The 12,058-nt window shown below is 38.1% G+C and overlaps 1 non-coding gene across 1 annotated transcript; it reads left to right on the top strand.

Annotated features, from left to right (window-relative positions):
• Positions 1-642: 642 nt before the first annotated feature.
• On the top strand, positions 643-748 carry LOC121998840. The gene has a single exon (XR_006116631.1). It is a non-coding gene; the product is annotated as a small nucleolar RNA R71 (small nucleolar RNA).
• Positions 749-12,058: the final 11,310 nt, after the last annotated feature.

Raw genomic sequence — 12,058 nt, 5'->3', positions numbered from 1 at the left:
GGGAAAGGAACCTTTAGTGAAGGTCTTGGGAAAGGTACTTCCTTTTTCCCATACTCCCTTTGAGCTTGCGAAGGAGGTCGAACTTTCTTATCTGGTGTAGGTGTGATCAATCATTGAGGGAAAGGTACTTGTGGCCTTTGGGAACTTCTTGGAGTAATGAAACTGAGTTCTTGAGGTCTTCTATTGTTCTTCTCCTCAATTCTAAACAAATCCTTCTGCAGTAGTTCTTCATGATTCTTGCCACTTCTCAACTTAAAATTATTACACTGTTCACTAGACACTGTCTGTGTAGGAGGAGGATCTTGTTTGAACCATTTTGAAACAATGCTATCAATCTTTGCCCCCAAATGTTTGAACTCCTCATTTTGTGACTTGTGGATTCCAAAACTCTTGGATGGTTGAATTGTATTTTGTTTGACAAGCTCTCTTGTATATATGGCTTGTACTTCTTGAATTTCTGAGGGAGATTCCATCCAACTTTTGTTCGACCATTCATGGAGGTTCAATACCACTTGATCAATTAATGAATATGCTTCGTCTACACTCTTGTCCATAAAAGAACCTCCAGCTGATGAATCTAACAACCACTTATCTAAGAAAGAAATTCCCCTATAGAATATGTGCAAGGTCAGCCATTTCTCCAAACCATGATGAGGGCACTGTCTTTGTAGACTCTTGAATCTGTCCCATGCTTCAAATAATGATTCCCCATATACTTGAGCAAAATTTGTTATGCAATTCCTTATGTAAATTGTTCTGCTTGGAGGGAAAAAATGATTTAGAAATTGCTTCTCCAATTGTTCTCAACTTGTGATGCTTTGAGGATAGAGAGAATATAACCAAGTCCTTGCTTTATCCTTGATACTAAAAGGAAATGCCATCAACTGAACTACATCTGCCGACTCCTTCACAATTCACCATATCATAAAATCTAGAAATGTCTCAAGGTGCAGATAAGGACTTTCTGATACTTCTCCTCCAAATTTATGACCTTGTATCATGAAAATTAACTCTAGGTCTAGTTGAAAATTTTCTACTTCAATATGAGGCTGCACAATGGGAGATAAAAATCTTGCAGAAATGAGTGCAGAGAAATCTCATAAGGACCTGCTTGACATGTTAGTGCTCATAGTATATAAAAAAAATTATGAGAAAAGAACAAAAATGAAGAATTGAAGACAAGAAATAAAATGCTATATGAAAAGTAAGAAAGAAAATGCAGAATTTAAATTGCAAGAAAGAAAGTGCATAATGAAAACAAGAAAGAAAATGCAAAGAAAAAAGAAAAATGTCTAGGGTAACTCATATGCTAATCAACTAATGTTAATCGAAAACAGTCTCCGACAACGGTGGCAAAAATTTGTTACGAACCGCAAGTGCACGGATTCATCGTCAGTAATATATAAGATTGTCGAACCACAGGGACTATTGATTAAGCACTAGAGATGTCACAAAGTAAGTTATCTAGATGGTCGAAAGTTGCCTTTGGCGCTTGCAAACTAACGAGAGTGATTGAAGAGAGAAAGAGAAGAATGAGAGAATCGATCTTGGAGGGAATTAAGCTTTGGGAAATGAATTCTAGGATTTCGGTTTCATTGTGGTGGAACCTGATGTATCATGTTCTATCTTTTCCTCATTGTCAATCGACATGCATTCGCCAAAAGTTAAAGCTACTATCCTTAAGCACTAAACGGAGAGAATCCCTATGAAATCCTGTCACTAAGTTAACCCCTGTCACTAGGGTGGCTCGGTAGATCACAAGAATACAAATCCAATCGGTATCATTAAGGATAGAGATAAGGGTTTAGTTCAGTCTCTTACTTCCTTATGGAGAAATTGTCTCTCCTTTCAAGGGAGTATCTTAGATGTCCGTGAATGGGTTACCCTTATCACTAGGCCCCCTCGGGTGTACGATCTAAGATCCTCTCTTTACGAAATTACTAATTCCTACACAATCGATCAATATGACGAGATAATCTCAGCAAGTCTCATGCATATCAAATAGAAACAAAGCAAGCAAAATCATCCAATAAATAAAGGCATAAACATGAGTCTTACATCAAACCCTATCCAAAACTACTCCCTACATCCATAGAAAAGGAGATCTATTCCATTGTGAGGGAAGAACAACCACAAAACATAAAGTAAAGTATACTTACAACCCTTGATGTGAGAAGAAAGGGAAGAAGAGATGTTTGCCAAGGTTTCCGATGTCTTGGGGATGCCTCCTTGCATTGGAGATGGACGGAACGTCAAGGGATGGCGGTGGATGAAGCTCTAGGGTTTCTCCCGAAGGGGAGAACCCTTTCCCAATGAGAGGGTCAAAGTCCCGAACCAAAGATGCCCCAAGAATAGGGTTCTTGACCCTTTTATAAACTAGGGCATGAGCGCCACACGGCCCGTGCCATGGCCGTGCGAGATCCGCATGGCCAACACCTTCCTCCCTTTGGGTTGAGTGGCACGGCCGTGCGAGATCCGCACGTCCGTGCCTTCTTTTGTCTCTGGCCGTGATGCACGGTCGTGCCAATTGGCATGGTCGTGCTGCATGGCCGTACCAATTTCCTTCTTCAGTTTGGCCACATGGTCGTGTAAGGTTGCACGGCTGTGTTCTCTGCCTCGTTCTGGTGTGTCAACAATTACTACTTTTGCTCCAAAAGTTGTCCCTATCAGCACAAAATAAAACAAAGAGCAGATTTCTGAACAAAAGAGTATTTATGCTGAATATATGCTAAGAGAGGTGAACATGCATAGAATATATGTGAATAAAATAAGTGAATGTGTGTCAAAACATGTATAAATGATCATAAGATCTATGCACATCAGCCTTCTGTCGAGCGCTTGACACCTGTTGCACAGCATGCATCCAAGCCACTTGGTGTGGTCGTGATGTCTCCGCTTTTGGCCCCCAGGGCGGTTGGTGGTTGTTCGTTGGACGCTGCTCGGGTGCCAATGTAGGCTCGGCCAGCACTTTCTTCTTCCTTACGGCTTGGGCTTCTTCCATATTTATGTACTTGTTGACCTTCTTGAGCATGTGGTTAAAGTCCCTGGGCGGCTTCCTGATGAGCGATCGAAAAAAATCTCCCTCGGCAAGCCCCTGGGTGAAGGCGTTCATCATTGTCTCAGACTGTTAGGATGTATACTAAAAGCCTATATAGCTTTTTGTATGAACATTTATTTTAAAATGAGAATCACATTGGTCAAATGTTTGTATTTAGTTAAATGCAGTTATCCATTTTGTAACGACCACCCTTCTTACTACAACTACTACTCTCTAAGAGTGACCGTTACTTATCTACTAACTCTACTCAACCGATTTATTAAAAATCTCTAGGAAAACCCTACCGAAAAATTTCGGCAGAGTCTCCCCTGTGCCGGTGACCATTTTCCATAATACAAGCATAATATACTCAGCCACAGGCGGCTGGAAATATATTCCAATCAACCACGCAGTTTAATAAGGAATGAAAACTAACCACAACCACGCAGATAATGTAAAACCGAAAACATAACCTCTTACTACATAATTCTCTTATCAACTTAATAAGAAATTAAACTAAACAAATTCTTAAACTAAATGAGTTCTTTAGCTAAGTCCCAAGGACCTCCATAGTCCACACATCACACACTCCTCTTGCATCTCCTTGTCGCCTTCCTTCACTGTATCTTTTCTTTCCCTTTATCTGCAGTAGGAGGAAATGCAGTCTATAAGCATAAAGCTTAGTGAGCGCTATCTACTCACAAAAACTCGATATGCATGTAAATAAATAAAAACATGCTAAAACTGAATGCTAACATATAAAACTACTCATGCTCATATATAGCAAAGGAATCATGCTAACTGAAATACTAAACATGTATAGCTAATCATGCTTATAAGAATGAAACTATAAAAGAAGCATACTAAACATGTAAAACCACTAAACATGTAAAACTACTAAACATGTAAAGCTACTAAACATGTAAAGCTAAACATGCTCATAAGAATAAAACTATAACAGCATGCTGAAAGCAAATAAAACTAAACATGCTGAATAATCTAATAGCAAGAAACAAATAAAACTACTACTGCATGCTTCAAATAACAAGAAACTAAACTTTCTAATTCTAAACATATTTGAAGCTTGTTTCATTTGTTTCAAAACTTATACTTTAATACTTCAAAATAATAATAAACTTCTTTTGGGCCCGGCATTGTACCACTTTGCGCGCATTCTTAATAAGAATCGAGGTAGCTAATCCCGAAACTACTAAGATACTTCTAGTCCTTGTGCCTAGGGGCAACTTGGAGCTCATCCCTTGGACCTTGTGTCCGGTACATGCCATTAAAAAGTAAAATACTTTCTTTTTAACTATAACTTCTTTATACTTGCCCTTACTTGTCATTTAAGCAAACACCTTGTGTGCGCTTTTGATATTCAATCTTCTGGAATTGAAATCAAGTCTAGACCTTGGTCTTTCTTGCTTATAGCTTATTTATAAAATCTGCACTTAAGCTCAATAAAATGCTTATTCAATTCTTCAACTACAGTGCATGAATAAAGTCTAATAGCAAAACAAGGAAGACTGCTTATATTCGTAAACAGCAAAGTAAAGAACTAATCATGCTCGCATACAGCAAACATAAAGAGAACTACTCATACTCAAATCCATAAGAAAGGCATAAAAATGGGATCTAACACTGCTCATGCTCAGCTAAAGAAAAATGAAAACCAAACATGCTTAGCTAAAGTAAATGGAAACCAAACATGCTCAGCTAAGGTAAATGAAACAGAACATGCCTAACACTTAACTTATTTTCCTAAGGAAAACAAACTGAGCTCTCTAAGCATGCTACAATAGATATGAATCAGGAAAACTAATCATGCTAAATTAGCAAATAAAACCTATTCTAAAATAAAACTGCACTGCAAAAGAAATTACTCATATACATAACAACATAGTTGCTGGACAAAAAGATGAAAACTCCAAACATAGCATTCTTCTAAATCCTTTTCATTCCAAGAGGGAAACATTAAAACCCTATCTAACCTCTTCCACATTCTTTTTTTTTGGCTATGATGGTCAGCATCTTTAGGAAGATTACAAATACTTTATGTTAGCTAACTGTGATTCATACTATTGTGATTTATTGTTCTACTTGCTAATTGATACATGGAACAAGATTGAAACTTAAACCTTATTTAAAGCTTAAAAACTAAATGCTTGCTGTAGCTTTTCATATAAATGCTCTGTGGTGCAAATCCTTAGGCTTTTCATATAAATGTTCTACACTTCAATGAACTTGAATGATGGTATTGCTGAAGTGGTTTTCAGCTCCAACAACTACACCAACTTAGAATTTCAGAACTCACAGGAAATAAAACACCACGGAATGCACTAGAAACATCGAAGAAATTCCTATAAAGAATCCAAGTTCACTGTAATTCAGTGGGCAGAATCACAATAATCGAATCTACACTAAACTGTGATAATTCTATAAATTGAACAGCATCGAATCAACCTCCTATCTACCTCATCAGTCCAATATTTCATTACAATAGGTAAACAAAGCCATTACAATCTACCACGACCTCCATGGCCATTTGAAGGAAACAAAGCTTCAACCAATCAACTAAAACATCAAGAACCAGAACTCGGAACTCACTGTCATGAGAAAACGTGCAAAACCAAAGGTATTCTCCTAAGCAATCCAAAAGGAACAAAACACCACCATAATCTGTGACTGGAAACCAAATTCCATCTCAACACACTTCGAAGATAAAGACGGAAACGAAAATCCGAAAGCTACTCCTACTGCAGGTGAGAAGCAACTCACCTCGGTTCCTTGGACTCACAGCCGACGGGAAGAGAGGTGCTAGGGTTTCGGGTGAGCTCCAAATCCGGCGTTTCCTCGCGTCCACGTGCTCCCCTCGACAAGATGGCCACGAACGTGTGAAGATCTCGCGGGAACACCCCTTGGCCGGTGCCGGAGAAAGGAAACTTAGCTCCGCCGCACTTTCGCCCGAGCAGAAATCGCTTGGAGAAGGAACTCGGCGCCGTCGCGAGAGGAGAAGGAAATTTAGAGAGAAATTTTAGGTTTTCCGGAAAATAAAAACCTAACTTCTTTTCTTATACTCGGTTATAATCATAACTATGCTTTAAATCAATTGATTCCCATATCTGATTAACAAATTGAGCGCAGCTCGGTTGGTTGGCTGGGTTTTAACCGAGTCCAGGGTCTCGGCTTCAATCCCTCAGCCGCGCACTTTTTCCCAATTTATCTTAAACGTTCCAACTACTGTATATATACATTTCGCTCCGTATATGATTAACAAAAACCGTGTAGCTCAGCTGGTTGAGCCAATTTTGCTTGGGTCAGTCCGACCTGAGATCGTGGGTTCGAATCTCACCTTCAATATTTTTTTTTCTTAAAACTTCTTTCTTTTTGTAACCCTACTAAACGACCTCCAAAATTTACGTAAAAATACTCTAAAAATTCCTAAAAATCTCTAGAATATTTTAAAAGTATTTCCAAATATTTTTATAGAATTTTAGAACTTGAAATAGGGAAAATTGGGTCGTTACACATTTAATTTATAATGTAGATAACATTGTGTGTGGTGTCACACAGAAGATCATGTTTTCAATTCCTTATAAATTATAAATAGTAGCTCACAACCACGATGGATTTAGACAAACTATTGGAGTGGTTATAGTGTAATTTGGCACTAGTTTATCTTAACTATAAATTTATACTAGTACACTATGTGTGTATTGAGTAGGATCATTTGAGATTGTTCCTTTTATACTGACTGCATAAAAGAACATAACCTCTGTTATTATAGATGTGCGTACTCTTAATCCCGATATAATAACAAGCACATATACTTAGTATTTATTTCTTTAATTTATCAATGGGTGAGATTTATTCGTTAAATCAATATGCCCGATAAGTTGGGAAATAATATTTTTATATGGTGTGTTGTTGATTATAGACAGAAACGGTGTCCTAGTTATCTAGGTTGATGATGTCCCATTGAGAAGCTCATAAGGATTGTCATGTAAACCCTGCAGGTGGACTTAGTTTCGACATGACAATGAAGTTGAGTGGTACTACTTTTGGAGCTAGATATTAATTAAGTGAGTTGTCAGTAACTCATTTAATTAATGGACATTCGATATCTTAAACACAGGGAGATTAATGCACTCATAATAAGAAGGAGCCCATAATATAATATGAGATTGGTGCGGTAGTTCAATAATAACTCTTTAGTGGTATGAGTTATTATTGATGAACTTGAGTTGGGTGTTCGGGTCGAACACAGGAAGCTCAAGCTCATCGAGAGACTAAACCCAATTCCTCCTCTCGGTCCTTGTTGTAGCCTCTATAAAGTTTTATATCCATGAAGTCCACTTCTTACCCAAGTAATGGGCCGGACACATCCTTGCTTGGATAAAAGGGGCCGGCCAAGCATTAGCTTGGAGCACAAGTAGTGGCCGGCCAAGCCTTGCTTGGTGCCCAAGCAAGGGGCCGACCATAGCATGATAGAAAAGGAGATTTTATTTAAAATAAAATTTTGATCAAATCTTTCCTTTTTTGAAGCCGGCCACATGGAGTTAAAAAGAGAGATTTTATTTGTTAAAATTTTTCCTTTTATAGCCAACTACATGGAGTTAAAAAGAGAGATTTTATTTGTTAAAATCTTTCATTTTATAGCCAACAACATGGAGTTAAAAAGAGAGATTTTATTTGTTAAATCTTTCCTTTTATAGCCACCCATATGGTTTTAAAAGAGAATTTTAAATTTTAAAATCTTTCCTTTTTTAGCTATCTACAAATGATTAAAAAGAGAGATTTTAATTTTGTTAAAATCTTTCCTTATTTGTAGTGTTTAAAAGAGAGATTTTAATTTTGATTAAACTTTCCCTTTTTGTGACCATGATTTAAAAGAAAAGTTTTAATTTTAATCTTTCCTTTTTTGTAGCCTTCTACATTGCTTAAAAGAGAGAGATTAATTTTAAAACTTTCTTTTTGTAGCCATCAGAATAGGAAATTTAAAAGAGAGAGATTTTAATTGTTATTAAAATTTCCTTTTTTGCCACGACCAAGGATTATAAAAGAGAGGTAGAGGGTGCCTTATGAAACAACACATCTACACAATTCTTCTTCTATTTTCCTTGGTCGGCACCTTATCTTGCTCCCTTAGGGTCGGCGACATCAAGGATTGAAAAACCCTTGTGGCCGGTTGCTTGGAGGGGAAGAAGGAGAGAAGGACCTATGACTATCGAGGCAATAGGTGGTTTCGAATATTTTGTCTCTTTCATAGACGACTATTCGAGATACGGGTATATTTACTTGATGCGCCGCAAGTCTGAGTGCTTTGATAAGTTCAAAGAGTACAAAGTTGATGTGGAGAAACGTCATGGTAAAAGTATTAAGACACTACGGTCTAATCATGGTGGCGAGTACCTCGTAGGAGAGTTTAGGAGTTACTTATCAGAGGTCGGGATTTAATCCCAGCTGTCTGCACCTGGTACCCCCCAATAAAATGGTGTGGCAGAACGAAGGAATAGGACTCTTATGGAAATAGTTAGATCAATGATGAGTTATTCAGAATTACCAAATTCATTTTAGGGATATGCTCTGGAAACGACAGTGTATATTCTGAACTTGGTACCTTCTAAGTCGGTACCCTCTACTCTCACAGAATTGTGGAATGGGCGTAAGCCTAGTCTAAAGCATATTCGGATTTGGGGTAGTCCAACACATGTGCTGAAGGGAGACACTGATAAGTTGGAATCACGTACAGAAGTTCACTTGTTTGTAGGTAATCCTAAAGGAATGAAAGGCGGTTTATTTTATAGTCCTAAAGATCAGAAGGTCATTATTAGCACTAATGCTCGAGTTTTAGAAGAAGACTATGTAATGAACCGCAAGCCCATGAGTAAAATTGTTCTTGAAGAAATAAGAGAAGACACGTTTACCTTAGTACCAACGGTACAAGATGAGATACCACAAGAAACTGCAAAACGTATCACAAATTATGCACAATTACAAGCAGTGCCACATTATAGTGGGAGGGTTGTTCGACAACCTAATAGATTCATGTTTTTGGGAGAGTCTTCGAGCTTGATCCCTGGTAAACATGAACCTAATCCCTGCACATATGATGAAGCACTCCAAGAAAAAGATGCAGCATCTTGACAAAGTGCAATGAACTCTGAAATAGAATCTATGTATTCTAATCAGGTCTGGGTGCTTGTAGAACCACCAAATGATGTAAAAGTCATTGGGCCTAAATGGGTTTACAAAAGAAAAAGAGGAGCAGATGGGAAGGTGGAAACCTTCAAAGCAAGACTTGTTTCTAAAGGGTATACTCAGAAAGAGGGAATCGATTATGAGGAAATCTTTTCGTCGATAGTCATGCTTAAGTCTATCCAGATTCTTTTATCTATTAATGCTCATATGGATTATGAGATTTGGCAAATGGATGTCAAGACAGCTTTCCTTAATGGAAGTTTGAAGAAAACATCCATATGAAGCAACCAGAGGGATTCATTGCGAAGGGCAAAGAGCATCTTGTATGTAAGCTCAACCTATGGACTGAAGCAAGCTTCGAGAACTTGGAATATCCGTTTTAATGAAGTGATCCAGTCTTTTGGATTCATTCAGTGTCCGGATGAGTCTTGTATATACAAGAAGAGTGACGGAAACGTGGTGGTATTTCTTGTACTATACGTAGATGGCATTTTACTTATTGACAACAATGTCAAAGTGTTGTCAGATGTAAGGGTAAGGTTGTCCAAATAGTTTGATATGAAGGACTTGGGAGAATGTGGACATATTCTTGGGATCAAAGTAATAAGGGATCGCAAGAAAAGAATGTTGTGTTTATCCCAAGCTTTATACATCGATACTATCCTATCTCATTTTAGCATGCAAAACCCCAAGAAAGGTTTTGTACCTTTTCAGCATGGAGTACCTTTATCTAAAGAAATGTGTCCTAAAACATTAAAGGAGATAGAGGGCATGAAGGTAGTTCCTTATGCTTCGACTGTAGGGAGCCTAATGTATGCAATGCTATGTACGAGATCGGATATCTGTTTTGTCGTGGGCATGGTTAGCAGTGTTAGCTAGAGCCCTAGAGCCAATCATTTGATGATTGTATTTTGGACTTGTTGTATCATATTCTATATAAATAAAGGCATTTGTTTGGTTATTATACTTACTTGTATTGGTGCCAAATAAACTAAGTATAATAACGTCCTTGAGTATAAGGTTCTTACCTATATCAATCGATTGGTTGAATCGATAGTGAGATGATATAGGGAACACTACTCTAAATCATTCCTAGTCGAGTATTAACATTCAGGGACAATGTTAATGCAATAAGACTAGCATGTAGGTCAACTCGATGACTTGATCTCACAAGTCATGGATATAGAGATATCAAGTTGACACATGGGTATACATTAGAGAATGTATACTGAATGACCCGCCATGAGAAAGTATCATGGATCGTTATATGAGTGTCATATAATTTCTCATGTGACTATTAGTATGACTACTAGTCCTTAGACCTGAAGTCATCATGGTTCCCTACATAAGGAGTTATGTACTTTGGTTTCGTCAAACGTCACCCGTAACTGGGTGGACTATAAAGGCGACTACTGGGTATGTAACAAGTTATGCGGAGGGATGTGAGTGATGTAGATGGGATCTATCCCTCCTATATGATGGGAGAGATATCGGTATTCTTGATAGAGTGAGACCACGAAGTGCATGGTCATGCCCAAATGAGTCAATATAGGATATTGAGCTCATTTGATTTAGTGAGTCTACTTGGAGTTCAAGATTTAGATAGGTCAGAGGATGACACGGTCTATGCCTCACATTGGCCAATCTAGATGTCTAGGATAGAAGGACACTTGTCATATATTGTGAGGAGTCACAACTAGTAGTCACTAGGTGATGTTGGATCTCAACATTCTTGTAACTTGGGTAGTAATGATGTGTTGCTAGATACCGCTCATTACTTATGCTCCTAAATGGGTTTAGGGGCATTGCCAACGTTACATGAACCTATAGGGTCACACACTAAGGACAATTAAATGGAGATTAGGTTCATATGATGAACCAAGAGGACTTGATTCATTTGATGGATCCAATTGGATTAAGAGTAATCCAAATTGGGCTAATTGAGTTACACTCAAGTTGATTCATGTATACAATGAGTCTAATTTAGATTATGACTCATTAGATCAATTTAATTTAATGAATTAGATTCATTATATTAAGTTGGCTTGAATCAAATGGTTAGATTAGATCAACCATGGAAGAGATTTGGTCAAGTTTGACTTGACTTGAGAGGAAGATGAAAAGTCAAGTTAGACTTGACTTTATGCCACCTCATTGGTGAGTTGGCATTGATGTGGACTAATGATGTTACTCCACATCATCATTGGGTGCCACCTCATGGAAGTTACAAAGTCATTCTCTTTAATGGCTTCACATTAATGACACTTAATGCATTAATGTGGAGAGTTACACACATAATGGTGGCCGGCCACTTGAATGAGAAGAATAACTTTCATTTTGAAGATTATTCTCTCATTGATTCCTTCTTCTTCCTCTCAAGCTCTCCCTCTCCTCCTTCTTTGGCCGAACCACATAGGTGCTAGCACACCTTGGTTTTTTGGTCACCTCCACCTAGTGTGTTCGTGTGGATACGTGTAGAGAGTTGTCTACATTGACAACTTCGAGATCCGACGTACCGAGGATGAGCGGGATACGTAAAAGGGCACGCAACAAGGGTAAAGATCTTCATCATGTAGATCTAGAAGTTTTGTAACTCGTACTCGTATGTTTTCAAATTTTTCTTCGCACGAGATCCGTTGGCTAGGGTGATTCGAGGTTTCCGCGACGCAGAAAAGCGGTTTTCGCGGCCCGAAAAACCCAACAAGCAGATATCAAAGTAATCCAGGGCAGGGACATTGGACTGCCGAAAAGCATATATTAAAGTACCTGAGAAGAACTACAGATTATATGCTGGTTTACCAGGTAGATGATTTGCTCCCA

Source organism: Zingiber officinale, chromosome 6A, assembly GCF_018446385.1.
Source record: "Zingiber officinale cultivar Zhangliang chromosome 6A, Zo_v1.1, whole genome shotgun sequence".
Lineage (NCBI taxonomy): Eukaryota > Viridiplantae > Streptophyta > Magnoliopsida > Zingiberales > Zingiberaceae > Zingiber > Zingiber officinale.
The sequence above is the reverse complement of the archived record's forward strand: the minus strand, read 5'-3'. Positions and strand labels throughout refer to the sequence as shown.